Below are 14,397 nucleotides of genomic sequence, written 5' to 3' on the forward strand. Positions count from 1 at the left end.
ACTCCACATTAAACTAACATGAAGGATTAGAAAAGAAGACCCTCTTCCCATATTATTCCCCAGATCTTTATATTCTTAATCAATTGTACATAACCCTTTGTCTATGGTGAAGATATGAGTTTTAACCAAAATCTGAGAAGCTATCTACTAGGGTAGTACATGATGAGGTCATTTCCCCAATACCAACACTCCTTACTTATGGATCTTCTCAGGACCAATGGCAAGCAATTGAGATTTTATCCCTAGAAAATTGTAAAATGGATGAAAATAGTTCACTTATTCAATCAACCCTAGGATCACACTACACTCAGGACTGAAAACAAACAAACAAACAAAAAACCCCAACAACCTCCTCTTTCTGCCATCAAAATTATGTCCATCATATTATCCAGTACAGTAATCAGAGGTTCTGTAGGATTACATAACACATGCATATCTAATATTAAAATGTATAAAAGCACTTCCATCATAAAATTCTGACAAAACAGACATGCCACACTTTTGAATATAAATCCTCTTCCATTAAAAAATCCCTGGAAGAAATGAAAGTACAAAATTTAAATCTTCTTGCATGTTAAAAACAAAATAAGTTGAAGTCCAGAGAAATTATTCTATATTTGCTATCTTCAATGGACAACATAGAAGAAATGGACAAATTCATAGAAAGGTACAACCCTCCAAGACAGAACCAGGAAGAAATAGAAAATATGAACAGACCATTCACAAGTACTGACATTGAAACTGTGATTTAAAAACTTCCAACAAAAGTCCAGGACCAAACGGCTTTACAGGTGAATTCTATCAAACATTTAGAGAAGAGTTAACACCTATAATTCTGAAACTCTTCCAAAATACTGCAGAAGAAGGAACACTCCTAAGCTCATCCTATGAGGCCACCATCACCCTTATACCAAAACCAGACAAAGATATCACAAAAAAAAGAAAATTACAGGTCAATATCACTGATGAACAAAGACATAAAAATACTCAACAAAATGCTACCAAAGTGAATCCAAGAACACATTGAAAGGATCATTCACCATGATCACTTGGGATTCATCCCAGGGATGCAAGGATTCTTCAACATCCGCAAATCAGCCAGTGTGATACACCACATTAACAAACTGAATAAAAACCATATGATTGACCTTCAAGATGGCAGAAGAGTAAGACATGGAGATCACCTTTCTCCCCACAAATATATCAGAAATACATCTACATGTGGAACAACTCCTACAGAACATCTACTGAACATTGGCAGAAGACCTCAGACTTCTCAAAAGGCAAGAAACTCCCCACGTACCTGGGTAGGGCAAAAGAAAAAACAGAGACAAAAGAATAGGGACAGGACATTCACCTCTGGGAGGGAGCTGTGAAGGAGGAAAAGTTTCCACACACTATGAAGCCCCTTCACTGGTGGAGACGGGGGTGGGCGGGGGTGGGGGAGTTTGGAGCCATGGAGGAGAGCGCAGCAACAGGGGTGCAGAGGGCAAAGCAGAGAGATCCCCGCACAGAGGATCGGTGCCGACCAGCACTCAAGAGCCTGAAAGGCTTGTCTGCTAGCCCGCTGGGGCAGGTGGGAGCTGGGAGCTGAGGCTTGGGCTTCAGAGGTCAGATCCCAGGGAGAGGACTAGGGTTGGCGGCGTGAACACAGCCTGAAGGGGGACAGTGCGCCACAACTAACCGGGAGGGAGCCCAGGAAAACGTCTGGAACTACCTAAGAGTCAAGAGACCATTGTTTCAGAGTGCGCAAGGAGAGGAGATTCAGAATACCACCTAAACAAGCTTCAGAGATGGGCGTGAGCTGCAGCTATCAGCACGGACAGCAGAGACAGGCATGAAACGCTAAGACTGCTGCAGCCACCAAGAAACCTGTGTGCAAGCACAGGTCACTATCCACACCCCTCAGGGAGCCTGTGCAGCCCGCCGCTGCCAGTGTCCTGTGATCGAGGAACAACTTCCCCAGGAGGACACCTAGCATGCCTCAGGCTGTTGCAATGTCACGCGGACCTCAGCCACCACAGGCTCAACCCACATTCCGTACCCCTCCCTCACCCCGGCCTGAGTGAGCCAGAACTCCCTAATTAGCCTGTGCTTTAACCCCATCCTGTCGGAGTGGGGAACAGATGCCCTCAGGCGACCTACGCACCGAGACAGGGCCAAATCCAAAGCTGAACCCCAGGAGCTGTGAACAAAGAAGAGAAAGGGAAATTTCTCTGTGCAGCCTCAGGAGCAGCGGATTAAATCTCCACAATCAACTTGATGTACCCTGTATCTGTGGAATACCTGAATAGACAATGAATCATCCCAAAATTGAGGCGGTGGACTTCGGGAGCAACTGTAGACTTGGGGTTTGCTGTATGCAACTGACTAGTTTCTGATTTATATGTTTATCCTAGTATAGTTTTAGTGCTTGTTATCATTGGTGGATTTGTTTGCTTGTTCTCCTCTCTTTTCTTTACTTTTTAATTTTTTTATTTTAATAATTTTAGTTTGCATTTTAATAACCTTATTTATTTTTCTTTCTTTCTTTCTTTCTTTCCTCCTTTTTTTCTGAGCCATGTGGCTGACAGGATCTTAGTGCTCCATCCAGGTGTCAGTCCTGAGCCTCTGAGGTGGGAGAGCCGAGTTCAGGCATCAGACCACCTGAGACCTCCTGGTCCCACGTAATACCAATAGGCGAGAGCTATCCCAGAGATCACCGTCTCAACGCCAAGACCCACCTCCACTCAACAGCCAGCAAGCTCCAGTGCTGGACACCCAATGCCAAACAACTAGCAAGACAAGAACACAACCCCACCCATTAGCAGAGAGGCTACCGAAAATCATACTAAGTTCACAGACACCCCACAACACACCAGTGGATGTGGTCCTGCCCACCAGAAAGACAAGATCCAGCTTCATCCACCAGAACCCAGGCACCAGTACACTCCACCAGAAAGCCTACACAACCCACTGAACCAACCTTACCCACTGGGGGCAGACACCAAAAACAATGGGTACTATGAGCCTGCAACCAGCGAAAAGGAGACCCCAAACACAGTAAGTTAAGTAAAATGAGAAGACAGAGAAATACACAGCAGGTGAAGGAGCAAAGTAAAAACCCACCAGATCAAACAAATGAAGAGGAAATAGGCAGTCTACCTGAAAAAGAACTCAGAGTAACGATAGTAAAGATGATCCAAAATCTTGGAAGTAGAATGGAAAAGTACAAGAAACGTTTAACAAGGACCTAGAAGAACTAAAGAGCAAACAAACAATGATGAATGACACAATAAATGAAATTTAAAATTCTCTAGAAGGAATCAATAGCAGATTAACTGAGGCAGAAGGACGGATAAGTGACCTGGAAGATAAAATAGTGGAAATAACTACCACAGAGCAGAATAAAGAAAAAAGAATGAAAAGTACTGAGGACATTCTCAGAGACCTCTGGGACAATATTAAATGCACCAATATTCAAATTATAGGGGTCCCAGAAGAAGAAGAGAAAAAGAAAGGGACTGAGAAAATATTTGAAGAGATTATAGTTGAAAACTTCTCTAACATGGGGAAGGAAATAGTCAATCAAATCCAGGAAGTGCAGAGAGTCCCATACAGGATAAATCCAAGGAGAAACACACCAAGACACATATTAATCAAACTATCAAAAATTAAATACAAAGAAAAAATATTAAAAGCACCAAGGGAAAAGCAACAAATAACATACAAGGGAATCCCCAAAAGGTTAACAGCTGATCTTTCAGCAGAAACTCTGCAAGCCAGAAGGGAATGGCAGGACATATTTAAAGTGAAAGGGAAAAACCTACAACCAAGATTACTCTACCCAGCAAGGATCCCATTCAGATTTGATGGAGAAATTAAAACCTTTACAGATAAGCAAAGGCTAAGAGAATTCAGCACCACCAAACCAGCTTTACAACAAATGCTAAAGGAACTTCTCTAGGCAGGAAACACAAGAGGAGGAAAACACCTACAATAACAAACCCAAAACAATTACGAAAATGGTAATAGGAACATACATATCGATAATTAACTTAAATGTAAATAGATTAAATGCTCCAACCAAAAGACACAGACTGGCTGAATGGATACAAAAACAAGACCTATATATATGCTGTCTACAAGAGACCCACTTCAGACCTAGGGACACATATAGACTGAATTTGAGGGGATGGAAAAAGATATTCCATGCAAATGGAAATCAAAAGAAAGCTGGAGTAGCAATTCTCATGTCAGAAAAAATAGACTTTACAATAAAGACTATTATAAGAGACAAAGAAGGACACTACATAATGATCAAGGGATCAATCCAAGAAGAAGATATAACAAGTGTAAATATTTATGCACCCAACATAGGAGAACCACAACACATAAGGCAAATGCTAACAGCCATAACAGGGGAAATTGACAGTAACACAATCATAGTAGGGGACTTTAACACCCCACTTTCACCACTGGACAGATCACCCAAAATGAAAATAAATAAGGAAACACAAGCTTTAAATGGCACATTAAACAAGATGGACTTAATTGATATTTATAGGACATTCCATCCAAAAACAACAGAATACACTTTCTGCTCAAGCGCTCATGGGACATTCTCCAGGATAGATGATATCTTGGGTCACAGATCAAGCGTTGGTAAATTTAAGAAAATTGAAATTGTATCAAGTATCCTTTCCAACCACAATGCTATGAGACTAGACATGAATTACAGGAAAACAACTGCAAAAAATACAAACACATAGAGGCTAAACAATACACTACTTAGTAACCAAAAGATCACGGAAGAAATCAAAGAGGAAATCAAAAATTACCTAGACAAATGACAATGAAAACATGACGATCCAAAACCTATGGGTTGCAGCAAAAGCAGTTCTAAGAGGGAAGTTTATAGTAATACAATTCTACCTCAAGGAAATCAAGAAACATCTCAAATAAACAACCTAACCTTAAACCTAAAGCAATTAGAGGAAGAACAAAAAACCCCCCAAAGTTAGTAGAAGGAAAGAAATCCTAAAGTCAGATCAGAAATAAATGAAAAAGACATGGAGGAAATGAGAGCAAAGATCAATAAAACTAAAAGCTGGTTCTTTGAGAAGATAAACAAAATTGATAAACATTAGCCAGACTCATCAAGAAAAAAAGGGAGATGACACAAATCAACAGAATTAGAAATGAAAAAGGAGAAGTAATAACTGACACTGCAGAAATACAAAGGATCATGAGCGATTACTACAAGCAACTATCGGCAGTAAAATGAACAACCTGGAAGAAGTGGACAAATTCTTAGAAAAGCACAACCTTCCGAGAATGAACCAGGAAAAAATAGAAAATATAAACAGACCAATCACAAGCACTGAAATTGAAACTGTGATTAAAAATCTTCCAACAAAAAAAGCCCAGGACCAGATGGCCTCATAGGCAAATTCTATAAACATTTAGAAGAGCTAACACATATCCTTCTCAAACTCTTCCAAAATATAGCAGAGGGAGGAACACTCCCAAACACATCTATGAGGTGACCATCACCCTGATACCAAAACCAGACAAAGATGTCACAAAATAAGAAAACTACAGGCCAATATCACTGATGAACATAGATGCAAAAACCCTCAACAAAATACTAGCAAACAGAATCCAACAGCACATTACAAGGATCATACACAATGATCAAGTGGGGTTTATCCAAGGAATGCAATGGTTCTTCAATATATTCAAATCAATCAAGGTGATACACCATATTAAGAAACTGAAGGATATAAACCATACATAATCTCAGTAGATGCAAAAAAGCTTTTGACAAAATTCAGTACCCATTTATGATAAAAACCCTGCAGAAAGTAGGCATAGAGGGAACTTTCCTCAACATAATAAAGGCCATATATGACAAACCCACAGCCAAAATCTTTCTCAATGGTGAAAAACTGAAACCATTTCCACTAAGATCAGGAACAAGACAAGGGTGCCCACTCTCGCCACTATTATTCAATATAGTTTTGCAAGTTTTAGCCACAGAATCAGAGAAGTAAAAGAAATAAAAGGAATCCAAATCGGAAAAGAAGAAGTAAAGCTGTCACTGTTTGCAGATGACATGATACTATACATAGAGAATCCTAAAGATGCTACCAGAAAACTACTAGACCTAATCTATGAATTTGGTAAAGTAGCAGGATACAAAATTAATGCACAGAAATCTCTTGCATTCCTACACACTAATGATGAAAAAGAGAAATTAAGGAATCACTCCCATTTACTACTGCAACAAAAAGAATAAAATACCTAGGAATAAACCTACCTAAGGAGACAAAAGACATGTATGCAGAAAACTGTAAGACACTGATGAAAGAAATTAAAGATGATACAAACAGATGGAGAGATATACCATGTTCTTGGACTGGAAGAATCAACATTGTGAAAATGGCTATACTACCCAAAGCAATCTACAGATTCAATGCAATCCCTATCAAACTACCACTGGCATTTTTCACATAACTAGAGCAACAAATTTCATAATTTGTATGGAAACACAAAAGACCCTGAATAGCCAAAGCAATGTTGAGAAAGAAAAACGGAGCTGGAGGAATCAGGCTCCCTGACTTCAGACTATATTACAAAGCTACATTAATCAAGGCAGTATGGTACTGGCACAAAAAGAGAAATATAGATCAATGGAAAAGGATAGAAAACCCAGAGATAAACCCCTGCACATATGGTCATCTTATCATTGATAAAAGATGCAAGAATACACAATGGAGAAAAGACAGCCTCTTCAATAAGTGGTGCTGGGAAAACTGGACAGCTACATGTAAAAGAATGAAATCAGAACACTTCCTAACACCATACACAAAAATTAATTTAAAATGGATTAAAGTCCTAAATGCAAGGGCAGACACTATAAAACTCTTAGAGGAAAACATAGGCAGAACACTCTATGACACAAATCACAGCAAGATCCTTTTTGACCCACCTCCTAGAGAAACGGAAATAAAAACAAAAATAAACAAATGGGACCTAATGAAACTTAAAAGCTTTTGCACAGCAAAGGAAACCATAAACTAGACAAAAAGACAACCCTCAGAATGGGAGAAAATACTTGCAAATGAAGCAACGGACAAAGGATTAATCTCCTAAATATACAAGCAACTCATGCAGCTCAATATAAAAAAACAAACAACCCAATCCAAATATGGGCAGAAGACCTAATTAGACATTTCTCCAAAGAAGATATACAGATTGCCAACAAACACATGAAAGCATGCTCAACAGCGCTAATCATTAGAGAAATGCAAATCAAAACTACAATGAGGTATCACCTCACACTTGTCAGAATGGCCATCATCAAAAAATCTACAACCAAAAATGCTGGAGAGGGTGTATAGAAAAGGAAACCCTCTTGCACTGTTATTGGGAATGTACATCGATACCGCCACTATGAAGAACAGTATGGAGGTTCCTTAAATAACTAAAAATAGCACTACCATATGACCCAGCAATCCCATTACTGGGCATATACCCTGAGAATACCATAATTCAAAAAGAGTCATATACTACAATGTTCACTGCAGCACTATTTACAATAGCCAGGCTATGGAAGCAACCTAAGTGTCCATCGACAGATGAATGGATAAAGAAGATGTGGTACATATATACAATGGAATATTACTCAGCCATAAAAAGAAACGAAATTGAGTTGTTTGTAGTGAGGTGGATGGACCTAGAGACTGTCATACAGAGTGAAGTAAGTCAGAAAGAGAAAAACAAATACCATATGCTAACACATATATATGGAATTGAAAAAAAAAATGTTCTGAAGAACATAGGGGCAGGACAGGAATAAAGATGCAGACGTAGAAAACAGATTTGAGGACACAGGGAGGTGGAAGGGTAAGCTGGGACGAAGTGAGAGAGTGACACTCACATATATATACTACCAAATGTAAAATAGATAGCTAGTGGGAAGCAGCCGCATAGCACAGGGAGGTCAGCCCTGTGCTTTGTGACCTCCTAGCAGGGTGGGATAGGGAGTGTGGGAGGGAGACACAAGAGGGAGGGGATATGGAGATATATGTATGCATATGGCTGATTCACTTTGTTATAAAGCAGAAACTAACACACCCTTGTAAAGCAATTATACTCCAATAAAGATGTTAAAAAAAAAAAAACCATATGATCATCTCAATAGATTCAGAAAAAGCTTTTGACAAAATTCAACACTCATTTATATAAAAACTTTCCAGAAAGTGGGCATTGCGGACCTTACCTCAATATAATAAAGGCCATAGATGACAAACCCATAGCTAACATCATTCTCAATGGTGAAAAGCTGAAAGCATTCCCTCTAAGATCAGGAACAATGCAAGGATGTTCATTGTCACCACTTTTATTCAACATAGTTTTGGACGTCCTACATATGGCATTCAGAAAAGAAAAAGAAATAAAAGGAATCCAAATTGTAAAAGAAGAAGTGAAACTGTCACTGTTTGCAGATGACATGATACTATACACTTGCTATCTTCCTGTTTCGAATAAGGAGTCAAAGCAAATCAAAATTCTCCAGTTACTAGCTAAAGTATTTCTCCCTCATTCCATATTCTGCTGTCTCAACCAGATGAGTTCTTTATTTTTTTCCACTGTAAATTAATTCACTTTTTAATTAAAAAAAATTTTTTTAAAGTAGGTCCTTGTTGGTTATCTATTTTAAATATAGCAGTGTATACATGGCAATCCCAAACTCCTAATCTATCCCTCCCCGCTACACTTCCCTGCTGGTAACCATATGTTCATTCTCTAAGTCTATGAGTGCCAGAGAAGTTCTTGATGCCTGGGTGAAGTGGGACTCCTTCAACAGCTATGGCCTGGACAGTGTCTCACTGGAATAAGAGACTTTCACTTCTAACGAAATCCAATAAATCTTTAGGATGCACAAGATTAAGTAAAAACTGTCACCACATTTAGAAAATAAGCCTATCTCTACTTCACAGAGCAGGTGTCTGAGGCAATGTGCTATTAACACATCTAGGACATGGTGTTGTCAAAGACCATAGCAAAGATGCTTGGAATCTGAGTGAAGGAAGATGGATGGAGAAAATCTTTGTTTTTGCTTTGCTGAAAATGTTAAACCAATCCAAATTAGTTGTCTGGAACCCATGACCAATATACTTAAAAACTTACTTGGGAAAATGTCCCACCAAGACATTAGCTACTGCAGTATATTCTACCATCAAGCAGGGCGGGGAGGCAGGGAGAATCCAGCTATGTTCTCCATCTACTTTTAGAGAGAGTGAGTGGTATTTGAGGCATTGCTGCCTTCAGGTAAAACTGGTCAAGTTTAGAAATTCACCATGGTGTAAGCCCCATTGTGGCTTCTTTCTTATGCACCCAGCATGTTCACAGCATCACCAGTGCTTAACTGAGGATAGGTTTGGTTGGGCAATGTGGCCTCCACAGTATCTTGCAAGCTGACCTTTTTTAGGGGTGACCAGAGTGGCTGCTTCCACTTGGTGTGGAATTTTTCCCTCAACCCTGCATTTATTCTAATTGTAGAAGCACACCAACACATTCCTGAAATAAAAATGCTACAGATACTTCTGAAAATGATTTTAGTGAAGGGTGCCCAGGGACAGAGAAGACAATCCCAACTTAACATTCTTTCACTCAACACGAACTCACGAAGAGGAACGTCTACTGTGCTGGGCAGCTTTGTAGGCACAGTGGGCAGAAACAGAACCAAACCAATAAAGTTCATCCATTCGCTGCTTTTGTCCTCCAGTTATTTTTCAGGACAACATCTAGGAGGCAGAAAATTGCTAAATAACCATTGTATAAACACTACAGGAGACAGATACGAGCCCTATGAAGAAAACTGAAGCAGCGTGAAGGAACAGAGGGAGACAAGGAGCACTGTTTTAGACTTTGCAGTCAGGAAAGATCTCTCAGAGGAAGCAAGTATCAGTAGAAACCTGAATGAAATGAGGGGTGGTCTGAAGAAACAGTGGCACAGGAAGAGCAAGGGCAAACATTTGACAATGGGAAGAAGTTGAGGGGGAGACTGGTATCAAATGGGTAACGGGGGGAGAGAAAGGAGATGAGGTCAGACAGAGTTCAGTCAGATTATGAAGACCTTTATTGACCATCATAAATACACTTATTTTGAAAGAGATATGAAGTTGGCAAGAGCTTTTGAGCCGGGGAGTTGCATGAGCTGACATGCTTTGAAAGGATCACGTAAGTTGCTGCATAGAGAAGAGACTAGGGCATCTAGGCAAGAACTGCTGGTGACTTAACTGGTGAGGGAAGGTAGAGATCCTGGCAGATATCGGACTTAGGATATGCTAGAGGTAGAGGCAACTGGATATGCTGCTGAACTGGATGAGGATTGTGAGAGAAAGAGTAAACATCTTTAGCTTCACGTGAGGATCAAAAACATAGAGAAATTATTGATGAGAAAAGAAAGGTTTAAAAAAACCACCTCTTTCCTGTACAGTGCCGTTGTCGTCAAGAAAGAATTTCCCTCAGTAGAATACTGACAATTCTTTAGAAAACTGCCCTCTGTAAGTTTCTCACCAGCCATCTTGAGAACTTAAGAAAAAATTATATGAAGGAGGGATTGCATCAACAAAAAGAGAGGACTTGTTGGATGCACTAAAGGAAGCAGTTGCAGACAAATGGAAGAATGAGGGGGCATCGGGAAGATTTAGAAAAGGGAATCAACAGGAGCCAGAGACTGAGGAGAGAGAGTATAAGAAAGAGATGCATCGAGAGGCACGCTGGGAATCCTAAAGGGTGCTAACAAGAAGCTCCAATTCGATGCAGAAGTCAAAGGGTGCCAAGGAGAACTTACAGGAAGAGAAGAGTTGACTCACAGCAGTAGGCTTACAAAACTATTTTAGCAAAGGGTGCAGCTGAGGCAACACTCCTGTTGACACTGGGCCAATGCACTGCATTAAAGGGCCATTTGTCAAAGCAAGTCACAGTTCTCTTTGGGTCTTAAGTAGTTGTATAGTATAGGACCTGGGGATTCTAAAGAAATAACAATATGCAAGTAATTGAAGTGCTTTCATGAGAAATAAACTTGCCATCACACGTCTCACACATACGTCATGAATACCACAGTACACGACCTTTTAAAATGTCCTGGGGGTCGACATTTCTTACAGATGTCATGAACTTGTTTTATTTGTTCCACACCTTCCCACTTCACTGCACCTGCTACACCAGTCATCATTCTGTGTTTAATGGCCAGTCAGCCTCCAGGGCCTCGTAACAGATGGAGAACATCAGATCAGCAAGTGCATATAAAATATTCTACGTCCTGCGTAAGCTTTGCAGGCAGACTTTGAAATGGAGATCATTTCATCTTCCATTTCTTTCTTTACCTTGCCTATTGCTCCTGGCAGCTGTGTTTTTTGCCTGTTCCAATAGCTATGTATTCTGTGCCCAATTGTATGCCATCACTTTTAAAGCTTATTTAGATAACAGGAAGACTAAGCAATGTCTATGGAAATTTCATACAAACATTCAAGCTATTTAACATACGTCCACGTCTTATAACTTTCTAAGACCCAAATATAGTGATGCTGCCTTCTATAATGCCTGAGAGGAATACATAGCAAAACTGTGTATTTTACATTTCAAGGGATCTTGTGTTCTCTATGGGGAGTAAACACCCCAATACATTATGGACTTCAGTTTGGGACTGCTAAAAATCAACGTTAGCTAAGGACAAAATTGGGGATGCTGTGCAAACTTTCCTTAAAATAAAAGTTGTAAAAAAAACAAAAAAAACCCTTGAAAACAGTATTTATTTCGTAAATGAGTGTGAAGTCGCTCAAAACACTGTTTTAAGGTTACAGACCAGAGTGGGTATCTGTTATTTAACAGGGAAAAACCAGGGAAAAAACCTACTCAGTGTTAAGAGTGGGATAGGCTGAAGAGAGTGACCACATGGAAGAAAGAGACAGGCAGAGGCAATTCAAGAAAATGTTCAGGGAGCAGGAGATATGTGAACTTTCCTTGGAAAAACTTTTGTTTTGGTAGCCTTGAAACAAGTCAAAGGAGCCCCTGAAGAGAAGGACTGACTGGGTGAAAACTGGCTGTTATGGGTGGGGCCTTCACAGAAAAAACAATGATTTGAAGAGACTACCCAAAAAGAACATTGTGCTAGTCCAACATTCCTTTCTCATGCTTCGGGTCATCTTACTGAGAATCCAGCTATTATCTCATCGTCAATTGGCAAAGAAGAGCGTTCATAAGGATTCTCCCATAGGAAACATAAGCGATAGTGATGATAAAAATCGTTATTATTTACGTAGCACTTCTTACTTTGCTTCAGAAATGTCATCACGTGTTACTACGCTTGATTCCTTGCAATATGCTTGCAACTCCGGTCTCTTCTGAACGTTGAGTATGGATCAGGCTCTGGATTAGTGATGTGTCTCCATCGTCACAGTGGTTGTAGTGTGCAACCACTCTACAGCAAAGAGGGGTGGAACCAAGATTTGAGACTCTGACTCTCTGATGCCAGACTCTGCACTCTTATCAATGAGCCTGTGCTGCCTCCATTTGGAAATAATGACCCCTTCAGGATTATGGGGGGTTCTGTGGCTTGCCTACTGTCACAGAGCTCTTAAGTATCAGCGCTGATGCTAAAGGATGTCTTTCATAACCATTTCTTCACTCCAAGATTTGCTGGGTACTTCCTAAAGCAGCTTCCTTATGTCCCCTGAAATCATAGTAGTCAGTGCTGGAATTTGGGCTAATTGGAGAATATATCATTTTCTCCCCAGCAGATATTCCTTCCCACTGACTTCTCTTCAGGGGACAAATCTGTCTAGTATTTTGGACAATGTCACCAAGAACAGCTTATGGCTATGTAACAGTTTATAAAGTTTACAAATAAATGATCTATCATTTGATAGGTGGACAACTGAAAGGTAATTTAAATGTTCAAAATTTCACCATAAGAATGGAAAGCAGGAATGGGATTTTTCAAAGCAGGATTTGGAGAATATATGGCTGAAATTAGCTTTGGTATGACTAACACATTAAAATAGTGATTGAATCTCCATCCCACCTCACCTCACACTCTGCTGTGAAACATAATTCATATCAGAAAATTAATCATCACTTCTTTGAACATATTGCTATTTTGTAAAAAACTCAGTTTAAGATTCCGCTGAGCTTATACTCTATTTCCCTTATACCAAAACATTATCTCTATTTAGATAATATACAGAATTACTAAACATGATACAAATGTGTTAATCAGTCTTTGACTGCATATATTCAAAGAAGGTCTAATCATCTGTCAGGGAAATGGAAATACAAACTGAACCAAATGACTTGCCAACGTCACTGGGTTGGGGGCTAGAGGAAGTGAAGGTGATCTGCCCAAACTATTTCCAATACGCTTTGACTTGACACCTGTGCTTTACTTGTGGGCCAAGTTCTTTTATGTATTCTTTTAAAATATTACTACAGTTTTTTGTTTCTTTGCCTAGTATGGCCTAGAGAATTTAACAGCTTCTGGGAGAATGGTGATTTCTTGTATTATAAACAGTGCTTCACAGATGCCTGCCTTCACTCCCTCCCTCCCTCCCTCCATTCATTCATTCATTCATTATGTTTGGCTCCTTAAATAGGAAAGTAAGGCTGACTGTGAATTCAGATTTTGTTTTCTTAAAAACCCTGGGCTGGATGAGTAATTTTCACCAGAATATGAAATGCTTACTCTTGAGAAGCATTTCTTTCCTCGAATAAAAGCAAAAACTTGAAGAATCAGGGTCAGGTAATAAAAGACTGTGTATAATGACAATTGGCTAGTCTTCAAAGAAGCCACAACTTCAAAAATATCTTAAGCTGGCAAGCTCTTTATTGCTTATTGGATTGATATAATTATCAAAGGTTGTAAAGTACTTGAAATCACTTTTTAAAAGCAGTGCCTGACTGCTAGATGGTCTTGGTCCTCCTGTGTCCCACAAGATTGACCAACATCAACTGCAGTCAGTGGGCTCCCTAAATCTCTAGCTCCTTTCTGGGTTTGGCCATTGGGAGACACCTGAGGAAGGTCTGGGAATGAGAATAGGAGGCTCATATATCTCCTCTTGGCTCTTGCCCTGACGTGGCAGAGTCTGGTAGTGGCTGTATTCCTCAACCAAAAGCCACAGGCAGGGATGAGCATCCTTTTCCTAACTCCTCTCCAGGTTTCAAGAACGACTCCTTCAGGCATAGCGATGTTGACTCATGCTGATCCTAGCCCTGAGCACATTAATGTTCCTTGTTGCTTTTTCCTAACACTGCCCACACTATTATAAATAGTACTTCATCAATCTCTACTCAATGACCTGTCTCTGTCTGCCACCTGCTTCCTGCCAGGACCCTGACTGACACCTG

General features: G+C 39.9%; 1 long non-coding RNA gene across 8 annotated transcripts in view; it reads right to left on the bottom strand.

The window, feature by feature from the left end:
* Positions 1-14,397, bottom strand: part of LOC109548741 (uncharacterized) — a 410,920-nt gene that overhangs the window by 122,825 nt on the left and 273,698 nt on the right. The window contains exon 8 of one of the 8 annotated variants that reach the window (XR_012331920.1): positions 8,267-8,410. The exons of the other annotated variants lie outside the window; for them this stretch is intronic. This is a non-coding gene — a long non-coding RNA (uncharacterized lncRNA). The remainder of the gene's footprint in view (positions 1-8,266; positions 8,411-14,397) is intronic. 8 annotated transcript variants of the gene reach the window in all.

The sequence above is a fragment of the Tursiops truncatus genome, chromosome 5 (genome assembly GCF_011762595.2).
Source record: "Tursiops truncatus isolate mTurTru1 chromosome 5, mTurTru1.mat.Y, whole genome shotgun sequence".
NCBI lineage: Eukaryota > Metazoa > Chordata > Mammalia > Artiodactyla > Delphinidae > Tursiops > Tursiops truncatus.